The 16,675-nt window shown below is 42.7% G+C and overlaps 1 protein-coding gene across 1 annotated transcript in view; it reads left to right on the plus strand.

The window, feature by feature from the left end:
- dgki (diacylglycerol kinase, iota) overlaps nucleotides 1-16,675 on the plus strand; it is a 74,339-nt gene that overhangs the window by 22,284 nt on the left and 35,380 nt on the right. The window lies entirely within an intron of this gene.

Here is a 16,675-nt window from a genome sequence, read left to right on the forward strand (position 1 = left end):
ATTCTGGGAATTCTTCTCCTCAGCTTTTAGCCTTGATTAGCCTTCTTTATTTTCTTCGTCACGTTAAAAGTTTTCCTGCTCCTGTCCCTCTCAAGTTTCTCACACTCTGAAGTCTTTTTCCTCTCTTTCTGTTTTCTGATGCACATTTGATCATTTCTACTTTAAAATCTGCTCTGTAGCTTTTTCTTTTTGATGACATTGTGCTTGAGTTTTCTTAAATTCAGTCGTAATGGATGTTTTTCTTCTGGTACCGTAGCAGCTTTCTGTTGTCATACAGTGACATCTAATGGTCACACATGGTATGTATCAATATATTTTGATAAATAAGTTGCATGACCAACCAAACAACTAAAAAATGTGTGACTTATAGTCTGGGGTATACGGTATATTAAAATATTTGGAGAGGCACCTTTACATAAATATGTGTGTATATACATGTGTTCATCCAAACTTGCTGAGGGGTCATTCTTGGTCAAAATAGCTCAATTTGTGTGGATCAGCCAATCAGAGGGGATATACAGCCGATCTATGAGGGCTTGCTAATAAGTGTTTCTTTACCAGGATAATGCTGAATATTCTTCTCAACCAGCAATTCACTGCATTTACATGTATGGATATACATGAAGCAGAGCTCATGGCTTTGGTCCTGGAAGCTTCTCACACTACAGGCTTATATTCATGCAAATATTCACAGATAATTATATATGAGCAAGCCGATGGAGGCCCGCGTAACCTGAGGTATGATGCAGAGTAGAATGAACGGTCCTGTCTGTAAGTGGCTCCAGAGTCCTGACACAGTTTACTGTAAAATATGGAGCCATAAAGATGGAATCCGTGGAGTGACTGCAGGCAGAGCTGAGAGGGGAGAATTGACATGTTGTTGAGGGAGAGAGACGCGGTGCTTATAAATAGAGGGAGGAAGGTCAGAGGGAAAGAGTCAGGCTTCCTGTATCCAACATCATAACCGGATACATACTCGCAAGCCCGCAACGACAAAACACACAACAAATATTTGACGTCAATGGTTTGTATGACTCTCGTTGTAATAGTTTGATTTTATTACGATCTGATGGATTTATCCAAATAGAGGTTTGTTGTTTTGTCAGGCGACTTTCCGCTTCGCCTTTTCATTCTTAGAACTTTAAGTTTTTTCCCAATTATAGCATTGATAAACCAATTTAGTCCTTAAAATCCAGAAAATGTGGACAAAAAGGCCTGTTTCCCTGGCAACGAGTTCAAGGGAAAACGCAAAACCTTCTTTAAGTTTCGGGGTCCATTTACACAACAACTGTGCTTGGAGTCACTGAAAACAAAACTTTTTGAAAACAGCTCCCAAGGTGGAACTTTTCAAGAACATACATGTCAACAGGCGAAAACGCAACTTCCTGGAAATATTTAGGCTCTCTTTAGGCTTTCTGTGTAGACCATGGAAGCTCTGCACCTGCTCATGCACACCACGGCTGTAGTAACTAGTCGTTGTTCACATGCTCAGTAGCTGGACAACATGGTTTTAGGCAGGGAGCCGTCCAGCCGTCATTTGGACAGTAAAATTTCGGAAAAGATGGCCAAAAAAAACAGCAGACGTGTTGCTCAAAACCTCTAAAATATGTGTATAATATCCATCACTACTTGTCTCGTCTAATTATGCTTAAATTCATATTTTTTCACAGAGATATAGCGAATTATCGGCTCGAGTACACAACTCGCCACTGACTTTAGGTTTGTATTACGCCCAGTAACGAGCAACGTGATTGCTCAATTGATACCATGTGGTATATACGTTTTGAAAGGCGGCCTCTGATTGGTTCTGACTTATTGTGATGCGTTCAAATGCTGCGGCACAGGGGAGGAAATTGGACACATTTTGTTTCTAAAATGCTGAAGAATCATATCTGCAGAATCCACACAGGCGGGACTTATTCTATATGTAAGGGTTCCTCTTGTGTCTGTCAAGTCTGCGTCACTTACCTGTGTGTCGCTTCCTGTTTTATTTTGAAGTCTGTCTCGTCTGTGTCTTTGTTCACTTTCCCTTCCTGTTCTCATTCCCGCTGTGTGTCTGATTAGTGTTGATCTGTATCACCTGCACTTCCCTTGTATATTTAAGCCCCTCTTCTCTTTGTCTCAGTGCTCGATCGTCATTGTTGTTCGTGACCCCAGCCTCTTTCCCTTGTGTTTTCTCCGGACCTCTTCGTGTTTATGACCTTCTGCCTGGACTTTGACCATTCGCCTCTGGATCTTCCCTTGAGTTTTGTATGCCTTGGTTTAAATAAACTGTCAATAACCTGATCAGAGTCTGAGTCTGTGTTTGGGTTCACCACGATCCCTGACACTATAGACCTATGATCGATCAAAGTTTTCATTTCTAAAATGTTGACACGTTTGGTTAACTGCACATCATTCATGCTTTTCATTGAAGAAGAAAATATTCTTTGCTGTGAAAATGCTGATTTTGATTTAAGTATTAACAATCATGTCTGTTCCATCACCAAATTATGTGTGACTGTGACATACTAAGGTCTTGAGACTGAGCTCTAGGAGGCCTGCAGAGAACAAATAACATCCATCCATCCATCCATCCATTTTCTCCCACATATCTGTTTGCGGGTCACGGGGCAAATAAGATCTAATATTCAATTATAAACTAATAAAAAGATAATAGAAACTTTTTCACAGTTCAGAGTCTACAGGTGCTCAGTTTAGAGTGCAGATAGAAGCAATATGAAACTACAGGGGGCATAAACAAGTACACGTTGTGAAGTTTGGAGTGAGGTGAGTCAGGTACAGGTACAGGTACTTGTAGAGTTACAGGTACAAGTGAAAATCATCACCACTGAAAAGAAATTATTACCTTTAAAGAAAAAAGAAACTTTATAACAAATCAAGAAAGAAGATTTGATGCATCAAAAAAATGTCAAGGAGAAAAGGAAATCTATTACTGTTAAGAAGCAAAATCTACATGTCACAATGTAGTATTTAGTAGTGCAGAATGCATTAGAATGCACCATTTATGGTCTATCTCTTAACTACTATTTTTTCTTTTTTAAATATGTAAATTTTTTAAATATGTAAATTTGCTGAGTGAGTTTTCATTTCTGGAATATCCTCACCATTCTTCCATAACTGACCACCTTTGAAAGATTTTTGTTATTTCAACATCTGGTCCTGAAAACCTTCCACTCCTGTTAGAGATTATCAATACTTTTGAGAATAATCTGCTTTGGCTTGCTCAACCAAACCCTAACCCCAAGAGTTTCCCATTGGGATTAATCAAGTATATCTATTCTATTCTATTCTATTCTATTCTATTCTATTCTATTCTGTTGATGGATCTTTTGCTTATCAGCTACTTCTCTCACATTCACCACATCTCCTCTGTAGTTCCACGACCCCGAGTTGCGTAAAGCGGAGCAGAAGACGGATTAATGGAGGTAGTGGGGTCAGGCATGTAGTCGTTCATGTCAAAGTTCAGGGAAGGGCTGCAGAAGCTGACCGTAAGTCACTTCTCTCTCCCCATAAAGCTTTTTGTGTTTTAAAGTGTGTGTGCGCGCGCCATGTGTGTGTGAAGACAGTGATCTAATAAGAGTTGATAGTGTACCCGACTGCAGCTGCTCTCACACACCCACTCCCTGTCAGAGACACACTGCGAAGAGGAAAGTAGGCTGTAATTAAATATATTATACTTACTAAAGCAGAGGAGAAACTCAGCTCAGTCAAACTCACAGCGTATGTATAGAAGTATGACCACTGACAGTCGGGGACCACTAATTATTTCATCAATTAAACTTGCGTTACTCCGATATGTAAAAGTGGTTAACCTAGAGAATTACACTTGACTTGCACACTTGTAATCAACCTGTTAGTCTGTGATTTTTTTTCTGCATTTTAACATACTTGCACGGTTATACCTCATGAAACCTTCCTAATACAAAAAATACAGATTATGTTAGAATTTTGCCGGTACCACATATTCAGAAAAAAACGGCAGAAGTGAGATGTTTGACCCAAATAAGGGACCAGAACCAGATTGTCCACACACAATGAGAACCGAGTTATTCACTTGGTATGACCCCCCCCCCCCCCCCCCCATACCTTATTTTAAGCCATGAACCATGATTTCCTGTTTTCCTCAGCAAGCTTTTCCCTGAATAGCTATAATCTCTCCTACACATACGACCAAAGCGTCTAAACCTAGTCTCTCTCACCTTTCCATTAAACTGTCCTGACTTTTAATCTGAAAACCTCGTCACCCTCAGACACACTCGCCAAGAGACGGCTTGTATTTAGTTCTGTACCATCGTCTCAAAACATTTACGTCACTGGTGTCACTACAGGCCCCGTTTACTCGACGTTTCCAGTGAAAATGCAGCAAGTCGTTACCACGGTCATGAGACGAATCACCAACAGCAGCGCTTCACAAAAGTGACATTTCCCCCCATTTCCAACAAGAACTTCCACCTTTGGAGCCATTTTCATGTCCACCAAAACGCTTCAGAAGTTCACTTGAAAACTTTGTGTAAACGGGCCTTGTGGACCTCCCCCTTAGTGTCGCTGGGACCTTCCTGTTGTCTGAATGTGATTAACGATGTAAAACGCTTTGGGGCTGCTGAAGGATTCTAAAAGTGCTAAATAAGTGAAATCCAATTACCGTTTCCCTCACAATATAAATGAAGTCATTATCAAGGTTCATACAACCAAAACACGAGTACATCGCAGTTGGGCTTCACCTCTTCGAGGGTAATTTCGGTGTTCGACTGCATGTTTCTTATTTGGGTTAATGCACGATCACACCGATTTTCTGACGCGGTGGTCATCTGGAAAGATGCCAGTGTTCTGAAATGCCAGCGTTGGTTTGTGGTCCACAGGTGTGGATCAGCAGGGTGAAATCAGACCGGCAGGCTGAAGCTGCTGACAGAGGAACCAGACAGACACAGAGAGGAATGCTGCACGCTCAGATAAAACCGGGAAGGAAGTCTGAGTGGCGTTTCCATGACAACCACACACTTCACACCCTGCCCGGACTCACTGAAACAAGCACACACACGGACACATCGACGAGTGTGGGTTTTTTTTTGTGTGTGTTGTACAGTGTGTCCTGATAATAAATAGTTTTATTGCGGATTGATAATAAATAACCACAATAGACACATTATCAGCAGCTCTGTAGTCATTCTCCGTGTGTGTGGATTTCTTCCTGCTATTGTCAGTGTGCGCTCACGTTCGTGTGTGTGTGTGTGTGTGTGTGTGTGAAAGGTCAGGCTGAGGCTGATGGAGAAGCAGCACAGTGTTGTACGATGCAGCATGATGTACGATGGATCTGATGGAGATTCCCTCTGATTTCCGAGCTTTTCCCGTTATTTTCCTCCGGACAAAATTGTGCCGTTTTCAAAGGTGCCACTGCAACCTGTACATATACTATGTATATATATGTACAGGTTGCAGTGGCACCTTTGAAAACGGCACAATTGTATTTGCAGAATTTTCAGTCTTAAATTTGACCTTTGTACATTTAAATATCCAATAAATACCTAAAAAAAATAACTTTTTATGAGAAGGACATCTTTCTGATGAGGTTGAATTAACCAGTAAAGTGAATGAAGACAGGTCAGTGTCACAGTGAGTTCAGATCGTTTTAATAAAAAGTGTCACGCAACCGTCATGACTCTCGTCTCTTGACGGCACTTTGAGTTCTGAAGTTTCTTCTGTATGTGTCGTAGAAACCTTTGTCTGTCACAGCCCATTACCTGAGGCCTGCAGAGACACCGGCACACACACACACACACACACACACACACACACACACACACACACACACACACACACACACACACACACACACACACACACACACACACACACACACACACACACACACACACACACACACACACACACACACAAACGCACACGCACACTATGCATGCTGTGTCACCAGCGGCTATGAACAAGCTTTTCACTCTGACCTACATAGAAGCGAAGAGAGAGTGGGAGAATGAACGAAGAACTGGGATGAGATTGAAAGGAAAGAGATAAAAACAAAGCTGTGCAACAGCAGAATTGATCAGACGTTTACACGTTTACAAGAACATGCTGACGGAGTCTGAAGTGTCCTCAGCTGTCGGCTCCCGTGAAGCTTTCTATCCACGTGTGTCTGGGAGTTTGCATGTTCTCATGGCTTGCCCCCTTCAGGTCGGTGGAGAGCCCTTGTCCCAAGTGGAGGAGTTCAAGTATCTTGGGGTCTTGTTCAAGAGTGGGGGGGAAGATGGAACGTGAGATCGACAGGTGGATCGGTGCAGCGTCTGCAGTTATGCGGTTGCTGTATCGGTCTGTCGTGGTGAAGAAGGAGCTCAGCCAAAAGGCGAGGCTCTCGATTTACCGGTCGATCTTTGTTCCTCCCCTCACCTATGGTCATGAGCTTTGGGTCATGACCGAAAGAACGAGATCCCGGACACAAGCGGCTGAAATGAGTTTCCTCCGTAGGGTGGCTGGGCGCACCGTTAGAGATAGGGTGAGGAGCTCAGTCACTCGGGAGCAGCTCAGAGTAGAGCCGCTGCTCCTCCGCATCGAGTGGAGTCAGCTGAGGTGGCTCGGGCATCTGCTTCGGATGCCCCCCGGACGCCTCCCTAGGGAGGTTTCCGAGTATGTCCCTCCGGTAGGAGGTCTCGGGGCAGACCGAGGACACGCTGGAGAGACTATGTCTCTCGGCTGGCCTGGGAACGCCTTGGAGTCCCACCGGAAGAGCTGGAGGAAGTGTCTGGGGCGAGGGAAGTCGGGGCATCCCTGCTTATATTGTTGCCTCCGCGACCCGGCCCCGGCTAAGCGGAAGACAATGGATGGATGGATGGAAGAACATGCCGACAGAGACTGAAGTGTCCTCAGCTGTCGGCTCCCGTGAAACTTTCTATCCACGTGTGTCTGGGAGTTTGCATGTTCTCATGGGTTCTCTTTAAGGTAATCCGGGTTCCTCCCACCGTCCAAAGCCGAACATATGAGGCTGATTGATGACTTTAGAATCGTCTGGAGGGTGGCTGTCAGACTATAGCGTTTGCATGTTTTCTCCAGGTACTTTGATTCCTCACACATTCCAAAGTCGGGGGTGAATTAGTGTTTCACATCTCTGCTGAACGTTTGAACATTGTAAGCTGTGATTGACCCCCAACGATCCTCATTCAGTTTATAACAAACTGCTACAGAATAGAGGTTCAAACTTCAGCCTGACCTTCAATTCAGAGATCAGCTTTTGCCCACTGATCATCACTTTACTGGCTTAAAAAAAGAAAAGAACCTCAAAAATGGGTTTTACTGTTTAATTTAGTTAATTTCTTGTGTTTGACCGTTTTATATTTAGCTTTCCAGAGAAAACATTTTAATCCCTTCGAGCTGTTTTCCTTGCGGTGAAGAATTAAAACTCGCCACGAAAAGCCCAAAACACACGTTGGTCTTGTCGGCCTTAAAATCCTCACTGCAGTCGAATACTGTGTGTGTGTGTGTGTGTGTGTGTGTGTGTGTGTGTGTGTGTGTGTGTGTGTGTGTGTGCAGGTTAAATATGAGCTCATGCACTATGTGTGTCTACTGCTGCTTCTCAGGTTGCCCTTGCCAGGTTATCTCTTACGTAATGTCCCAAAAATAGAGCAGATTCACCTGTGAGGTAATGACGAGGGAAAAGGAGGCAGCAGAGAAAAAGGGGAGATGAAAAGGACTGAAGGAGGAAAATATCAAACCACATTTTTCAGACAATGTTTTTTTTTTTTTTTCATTAATTGAAAAAGCCAGGCACCAGAGTTCTTATTCACAGCAGTTAATTGGGTTGTTATCGTCTAACTCGATCTCTGGTTTCTCTGGATAAACTCTCAGATCTACTTGGCTCTGCTAAATTAAACATAAATGAATTGTAACTTTTTACTTTCTGATGAAAAGACAAGATCTTATGGCCTTTAGTGTAATTGTAAAAACTCTTATACACAATGAAATTAGCTTCATCTGAGCCATTGTTCTTATCTCATCTACTCGCATGTGCAGAACAACTATTTGATACAGTCGTCTGGCTCAGTCTCCTCTGAACAGCTTCACACAGAGCACTTGCCATAGCAACAATTCTTTATCTTCTCCATTCCCAATATAAAACTGGATTTCCAATGGACACCACCCACATGATGGAGCCTATGAGCAAAGCTGCAAGCAACATAGCACTAGCATGAAACTCTATGTGTTCGCGACAAAAAGAGAAACACTGGCTCAGAGGGTTTCAGGTGTTCTTTAGGCACTTCAGGTATAACTATATCTTTTCAAGACATTTAATTAAAAGAGAACATTTATATGGGGCAGCGGTTGGCTACAGATTAAGGAAGCAGGTAGCAGAGCTTTCTCCGCACTGCAGACTTCAAGAAAAACTGATATGAAACTTTCTTGTTTTAGAAAAGCTTCAGTTTATTTATGGATGAGTACCTGCATTTGGGCCAATTGTTCACTTTTGTCATCGCAGACACTGTATTGCAGTCTTTCATAGAGCTGAACTGGTTGAGGGATTCCAGAGAAACAAGGTAGAGTACCACTGATTAAGAGGTTGTTTTTCGATCTTCGCTGTATAGTAGGTCCTAGTAAAGCCAACATGGATGCACTGACACAGATAAGACGCAGGAAACCACAGTACTACTTGATAATGGCAGATCATGATGCCATGTACTGACTGTTGAATACTCAAGGAAGCAAACATTAATACCTTCAAATAGAACACTCAGAGACAACAGTCCAATTTTCTGTACAGAAATATACAGTTACAATGACCCTGTGTGTCTCTGACACTATCCTCCGGGACGCCGTCCATACCGTCCTCTTAGTCATCTCCAAATCCCCAAGATGGCCTTCAGGAACCTGTAGCTCACTTTAAATACTCATACTGTGGATGTCCTGAACCACCCAGTAAACAAGGCAGAAGAAATTGTCCAATATTTCATGTCTGTTTGGTGTTTTTTTTCTCCAGTCTTTAGCTTTTAAATATGGAAGTACCTTGAGATGCTTCTGCCTCAAAGACATGATAAAGTTTCACTAAAGTTAGTTTGGCATCCTTAATTGACATGGTGTTCCCTGCTTTGGGCTCAAGCTTCTTCTATAGGAGATGGAAGGATGAACAGACCCTCAATTTAAAGCGTTACCATATCAGTACCTAATTTTATCAAATTAAATCTAATCCTGTTTTAAGCTGTTTTATGTGTGGTTTTAAGTCACATTTTATTTGTTGACGCTGTCTGTGCTCATAGTCTTTAAGGATCAGACAGAAAGAGACAGGAGGAGCATTCAGGATAGACGTGTTGGTCATGGATCCAGTGTCATAGTTCATCGGACACCACTGCCCGCACTCACTATTGTTTATCGTTTAAAGAAAAGACTCCAGCTCTTCCATCATTCTTAAACCACCGTCTCTTCCGTTGTGGCTTTTTACAAGATTCAATCTCTCACCAGGTCTAACCACAAGATAAATCATAACCGTATTGAAGTGAATCAAAAAAGACACACGTAGACGAACGCACGTCGTTACGCAGCATGCAGCTCAGATGTCTGGTGTCAGGTCTCCCCTGTCCGTCCCGTTGATTGGCACAATTACCTGAGCCGTGCTGCGAGTGCGTAAGGAAAAGGGCCGGTTGACTCGGTCTGCTCCGCACACAGGAGACAGAATCAGTGAGAAAGCCTTTCAGGACGACCATAATCAATATGGGAGCTGGTGGGCAGACAGGGAGGAGGAGGAGGGTGAAGAAGGTGCGCTGGTTTCACCGGCTTCTCGGCTACAGGTGGGTGAACCTGCAGAAAGATTCCACCCAAAAAGCTGTATGATAAAATATTAAAGCCAGAACAATGTTTTTTGGTACAACTTGACCTGCTGTGCTGCTGTCTAATTACAGCCTGAAGGTTAATCATTATTGTTTTTATTAGTATTGAGCTTATGTTTGTTAGACACAATCATTCATGCAGTTTATGAATAAAGTACTATTTATACTATCATAGTGTGATTACACTCTTAGACTGATTTGGATTATTATGACTTTCAATTTTCAAGCATCTGCTCCATTTTCCAGGATAACTTCAACTTTCAGTGACTAGTAGTTCTTCAGTGTTCCTGTTTGCTTTCTGTCGCTGACCAACTGATGAGGGACATGCCGCTGAATCTTGTCTGTGATTGGACGATTGGACGTGCATACTGAGGCTCTGTTGACGTGACGTTTTCAAGTGAAAATAGAAAACACTCGTTGTGTTTTGGGTGCCAGAGGTGCTCAGAGCCTCTGAAAACGCAACTTTTTAGAAACGACTCCGAGGGTGGAACTCTTTGACGAGGCACCGGCTCACACGACTTCCTGGAAACGCTCGAGCTCCATCTCTGTGTCGACGGCGGAAACTCTGGTCCTGGTCCTGGTCCTGGTCCTGGTCCTGGTCCTGGTCCTGGTCCTGGTCCTGGTCCTGGTCCTGGTCCTGGTCACCACGGCCATAGTAACTAGTAGTTGTGCTATGTGTTATGACTCCCAGTCCAGATTCTCCTGGGACTTGGTAGTTTTCTAGTTGACAGTCACTGTAAGAACAACTTTGTCGACTGTCCGTACGAGGGTTAGGGTAAGGGGGTTAGGGTAAGGAGGTTAGGGTAAGGAGGTTAGAGTAAGGAGGTTAGGGTAAGGGGGTTAGGGTAAGGGGGTTAGGGTAAGGAGGTTAGGGTAAGGGGGTTAGGGTAAGGGGGTTAGGGTAAGGGGGTTAGGGTAAGGGGGTTAGGTCTGAATTGTGTCCCTGTACTCCAATGGTAACGTTTGTAGTGTATTGTTCATGCATGTGTGTGTGGTTTCAACTGAGCCTGTTTCTTTGGATCTTGCTGGAAAATGTTCCTTTATATTTTCATTGAGCTGAGGTTTTGTTTTTTTCTTTTTAAATGTGATCATTATATCTTTGAATGATGAGCTTATATTTGATGTTGTTTGCGGCTTTCTGTCGGCCTCCCCCGTTGGGGAATCCTTTTCTTTGAAAAGTCTAACATTGACTGATATTTATGTTTGCTTCAGGTATTGTCAGAAGTCGTCAAAGATGTAAACATGGTTGCTTTGCACCAAGAAATTGACTCAAGAGCAAAACCCACACTGGTGCAGTCGTGTCTTTTGTCAAGCGGCTTCTCCCACGTAATCACAACATCTTCCAGAGTCAGAAGATGGTAAACCCGAGTCCTCCCACTTGCAGCTGCCTTTTATTTTCGTGGCTATTACTTTTTGTTCTCGCTTTGATTATAAAGAGCGTCGCACAGCCTCGGCGAGGCTCAGCGAACACTGCAGGGATTTTCAGAAACTGGTTAAGTGACTGCAGTGAAGGGGAAAGGAATTAGACCAGGAATTAAACCAGTGTGGGCTTGTTTACTGTGATACCGCCTACCACAGGATTCCTGTTTCTTCCCACCTTAATCACCTGAAAACTACACGACCCAATCCCACTGTCGTAACTTTCCGTCGACACAGAGGACTCCGTGCTTAGAGAAATAGGCGAAGAATCGCAGATGACTTTATTCTTTAGGACGTGGGCAGTGAAATAAATATAATCACTCACTGTGTGGCCACGTCTTCTCTAAGTTTCTACATTTACTGTAAGGTTACTGAAACACGTTCACACGCATGCACGCACGCACATACACACACACAGTCCTGAGCAGATTCCCCACCAATATAATTACTGGATGAGCTGCCGATGCTCCCGCTGTGCCGTCGCCATGGCAACCCTGACAATCCACCTCTGCAGGAAGAGGAGGAGGAGGAGGGTGATGAAAATACGAAGAGGAGACAAGGGGGAGGATGAGAAAGAAGAGCAGAGGGATGACAGGAGTGTGAGGGAGGAAGAGGAGGAGCAACGTGGAGGAGGAGGAGAACTGAAGGTGAAGGCAAAAAGGAGTGCGATGACTTCCAGCAGAAAAGAGGGAGGGATGGCGAAGGGTAAATGGACAGAAAGAGAAGAGAGAGAGAGAGTAGGTGGTGTGAGAACTGGGAGCAGAGAGCAGCTGTATTCAACTCCAATTTAATCTCCCGACTGGAGGCTTTCATACACACTCTGCTAACGCCACTCACCTGTCTGCTTCAGTCCAGCAGGAGTCGGGGAAACGCTGCTTCTCAAGTCCAGAAATCAGTTCCACAGAGTGTCGGCTCGGGATTCCCGAGCGGACTCGTTAACCTGACAACACTTCCACCAAGTGAAAACAGAAAGCTCTAGTCGCACGTTGAGTCAACGGTGCTCGGAGTCACTTAAAACACAATTTTTTTAAAAGGCTCCCAAGGGGAAACTTTTTGAAAACATGACTTTCTGTAAATGCTCAGGCTCCATCTCCTTGTAGACCTGGAAACGCTGCTTCTGGTTCTGGTCACCACGGCCGTAGTCACTAGTCGTTCTGCACATGCTCAGTAGATGGACCATAAGAACGACTCCGTGGTGTCATGACTCCCAGTCCGCATCCTCCTGGGACTCGGTAGTTTTATAGTTGACAGTCACTGTAATAACAATCCAACTTGGTCTGTCCAGGAGAATGTCTGTGTTCTCCCATTGTTAAGGTTTAGAGCGGATTGTTCTACATGAGAACTACATCATTTTCAGCGTTTCTGCAGTTTCTGTGGAAACAGACATCATTTTCAAAATGTTGCTGTGTAAACGCAAAACTGTTTTAAGATTTACTCATTCCTTTTTTATAACATTATTTTCAAACCAATCACATACTCCCCAACAAGGCAAAACAAAAGCAAGTGAGTCAGTGACACATAAATGAATGTGTTGTCTCAGTGTGTGTGAAAAGGCACAAATGTCAAGTTTTCACTTGAAACGTCAACTGTCATTTAAACCGAACTATATGCCAATTAACTCCTCCCTATTTCATTGGCAGGTTTGAGGTTATTCTCTTATTTATTTCTCATATTTAATAATATATACAGAAAAAGCCCCGTACAAACATTTGGCTTAAAAAAATAAATAAATTGCCTCATTTCGGAAAACAAATATTACAATTCCATTCTTGCTATTTATGCAAGTCTGTGAGACGACAAAAGATGCCCTTCATTTGCCTTCTGTTACTGGAGAGTGTGAAACTGGTGGGAAAACTGGTAGAAACACACTATTTGGTTTTGAGTCATTGTGTGAAAAAAGCTCCAGTGAAAAGTTTCCGGGGGAATTTCTGCTCTGCTGCTTGTTGGTTTTGTTGCTGGTTATGTGTTTTAGCTTTCTGTTCTTTTTTTGGACGAATCCGCCTTGAAATAAGTCAAACACAGGCGTGGTTGTTGGTCAAATGTGTAAGCGTGTTTACTGTGGGCTCAGTGCCACCAAAGCTTCCCGCTGCATGTTTTTTATTTTGTTTATATTTTAAGAGTGAGCTTTAATTCCTGTGATCCTGTCTGCTTTTAGTAGATTAGGAGTCACTCCAGTGTAATGGTAGACCATGACTTGTGTGTGTGTGTGTGCGTGTGTTTTATTTCCTGCTGCATACAGCTCAATTGATTTTTGGATGTTTTGCTTTCCCTCAGCGTTTGTGTCTCTTTTTGAAAAGCTCTATTTTTTTTTTATAATTTCAGTCAAGAAAAATGAACCAAAAAGAAGAAAAATGCAGTTTCTGTGTTGTTATATTTATCTGTTTACAATATTATTTCTTCACGTTCATAGAAATCTAAATTTGTCTTCATTTTTTCCCCCAACATTTATTCTTCTACAGAATTTTCTTCCTGCCTTGATCAATTTTTATTTTTTTTTTTTACCTCAATGACACATCTGCAAATAAATGAATAAATGTGGATGTACAAAGTAATGTAAGAATAACCAAACGATAAATGCATAGCTAACTAAATATATGAAATGTAAATAAATTGGGAAAAAATATATATAAAAATTTGCTTTAATAAATATAATTTACCCTTAGATTGATTGAATGAGTAAATAAATTACAAATTAAATATGCAAATGATGACTGCAACTTGGAAAAATAACTGCTTAAATAAATCAGTGAATTTGGAAAAGATTGAAGGGGAAAATAATAAAAAAATAAATAAAATATTAAATGCTTACATAATTTAGATAATAGAAATAAAGAAATCCCGCTAAACAATTAATAAATCTCAAATTCATCAAATACAGAAACAAATGGAAATGGAGGAATTCAACAGAATAGAAATATTTTATTAATCCTAGCGTAAAATTCTTTCATAAAATTATAATTTTTTTTCATGAAGGTGGAAATGAGTAAATTCAATTTAGAAATGAATGAATTCATGAGCAACTTTGTGGAAATATACTCTAAGATATTCATATTAATAAATCAAATAATACATAAATAAAATCATGGTTACCTACTTAATTGTAATATTTAATTTTGCATACCTGTGGATAAAACATTCGTTTTTTCTCTGATTCCAACAAGCTGGAACTTTTGTTAATTTTACAAGTTAAATGTTCACAGTGTCATTTCTTCCTGTGAGATTCAGTCCAGTCGCGAACGCAACACGTCCAAGCGTCTTTCACTTTTTCACTCTTTCACTTCCAAACAAGTGGTTTCAATAAAACTCACAGCCGGCCGCTCGAGTTACTTTCCCCTGACGAGGCTGATTTCTAGAGCGAGATGATGAACTCGGAGCTCGGGAGCAAAGCTGATGGAGAAAACATGAAGAAGTTAATAAGGAAGGCGAAATAAAACCTGTAGGATTATTATTGAAACGTCCCTGTGTGTGTGTGTGTGTGTGTGTGTGTGTGTGTGTGTGTGTGTGTGTGTGTGTCCTGGTTCGATGTAGCATATGTCCAGTCACCATACGTCCTTGTGGTTGTGCTCTTTGTGCCGCTGTCTCCCACGCGTTACTATTTTTAGCCCAAAAGTCGTGAGTGCACGCACACACATGACTCTGTGTGTGTGTGTGTGTGTGTGTGAGGGTGTGTCCTCAGGTTACAGGGTGTGTAAGTGGACTCCTCTTTGTCCTGCTCGATAATTTTAGACAGACGGCCACTGAAACTTTCAACAGGGGCTTCAGATACTCTGCGTGCAACCTTTTCCACTGACACACCAAAACTCAACCCCGTACTTCCTCCGTTCCGTTTTTCAACCCACCAAATTTCACCAATAGCAACTACTTTGTGAGATGAGACCTGCGTGGCCTGAGCGTTGAGGTTTAACGTGTGGCGGGGGCTCTGCTGGTGTCGTGGTTATGACTGTCGCCTCGCTGGATTTCAACCGGTTTGATTCCAGATTGGGCTTTTGTGGGTTTTACCCTGGTTTCCTCCCACAGTGCAAACACGTGGCCCCGTTTACTCAACGATTCAGGTGGAAACGCATCATTTTGTGTGTTTTCCCTTCAGAAAAGTTTCACGTTTACACAACAGTGTTCTGAAAATGATGTCCCGCACAAAACCTTGTACACAAGAGTTGGTGTTGTTGTTTGTATTGGTAGTGAAACTACACACACAGCAAACTCCAAGCATTAACAATGGGAGAATTTCTATTCTAGTGGACAGACGGCCAAGTTGGATCGTTATTACTGAGACTGTACTCAACTATAAAACTACCAAGTCCAGGAGAATATAGACTTGGAGTCATGACACGATGGAGAAAACAGTGATCTGATTGTACATCTAGTGAGCAGGTGCACAACACCTAGTCACTACGGCTGTGGTGACCAGGACCAGGACCAGGATCAGGACCAGGATCAGGACCAGGATCAGTAGCAACGTTTCAGAAAATGTGCATGTCCACAGTCTACATGGAGGCAGAGTGTTTTCAAAAAGTTGTGATTCCAACCACTGTTGTCGTGTAAACGGATGAACAAAATACAACAAAGGTTTAGCATTTTCTCTTGAAAAGGTTGTTTAAACAGAGGCTGAGGTTTCTGGTACTTCTAAATAGCCGTTGTAAAGCCGCGGTCCCACCACACAATATGGTCCGGGGCGGGCTGAGACGGTACGGTAAAGCATAGCACACCCAGATCTAACTCTGTTGCGCCGTCCCACCACAGAGTGTATGGTTAAAATGTAGCCGGGGTTGGGGGAGATGACGTCATAACTCAGCAGTAGTTGTGGAAATGGCCGCAGCTCAGGCAAGTGAAGGCGTGAGCCTCTGTTCTCTGTGATACAGCGGAAAACTTTTTTATCGTGAACAGCAGCGTCCAGCTCCTGCTGAGTCTCCTCCTCTCCTGTTACTGAGAGGAGTGTCTGCACCTCGCAGGAAGACCGCGGTGCTGTGAAGCACGCTGATGTTTCAATAAGCCAAGTTAACAAAACAACCAGTAAGCGCAAAGCGGCACATTTAAACAACAACGGGAGGGTTGTCGGCCGATGAAATATTAAAATATTGCTGCTTGTTGAGAGTGACGATCGTCACTGCCAATCAGCAGACGGCTTCTTATTGGACCCGTTCCGTAGTGCTGGGTACCTCAACAGAGGGGCGACAATAAATGGTAACCGGTGGTTCCGGTTTTTTCGGTACCATCCACAACTTTTGTCAGTCGAGACGCACAAAAACCCGCCCCGCCCCGTTGTGTCGTTCCACAAACAGCGACTAAAGATTGTCAATGGACCCCCGTAGAATATGGACCCCAGGGTCCATTTTCCCCCACAGAATATAGACCTCCTAATATGTACACTGAAATATTAATGCATTTTAACTACATAAATAAATGGGATAACCTCATAAATTAAAGAGTGACAACAG

This window comes from Lipophrys pholis (assembly GCF_963383615.2).
Source record: "Lipophrys pholis genome assembly, chromosome: 22".
In the NCBI taxonomy this organism is placed as follows: domain Eukaryota; kingdom Metazoa; phylum Chordata; class Actinopteri; order Blenniiformes; family Blenniidae; genus Lipophrys; species Lipophrys pholis.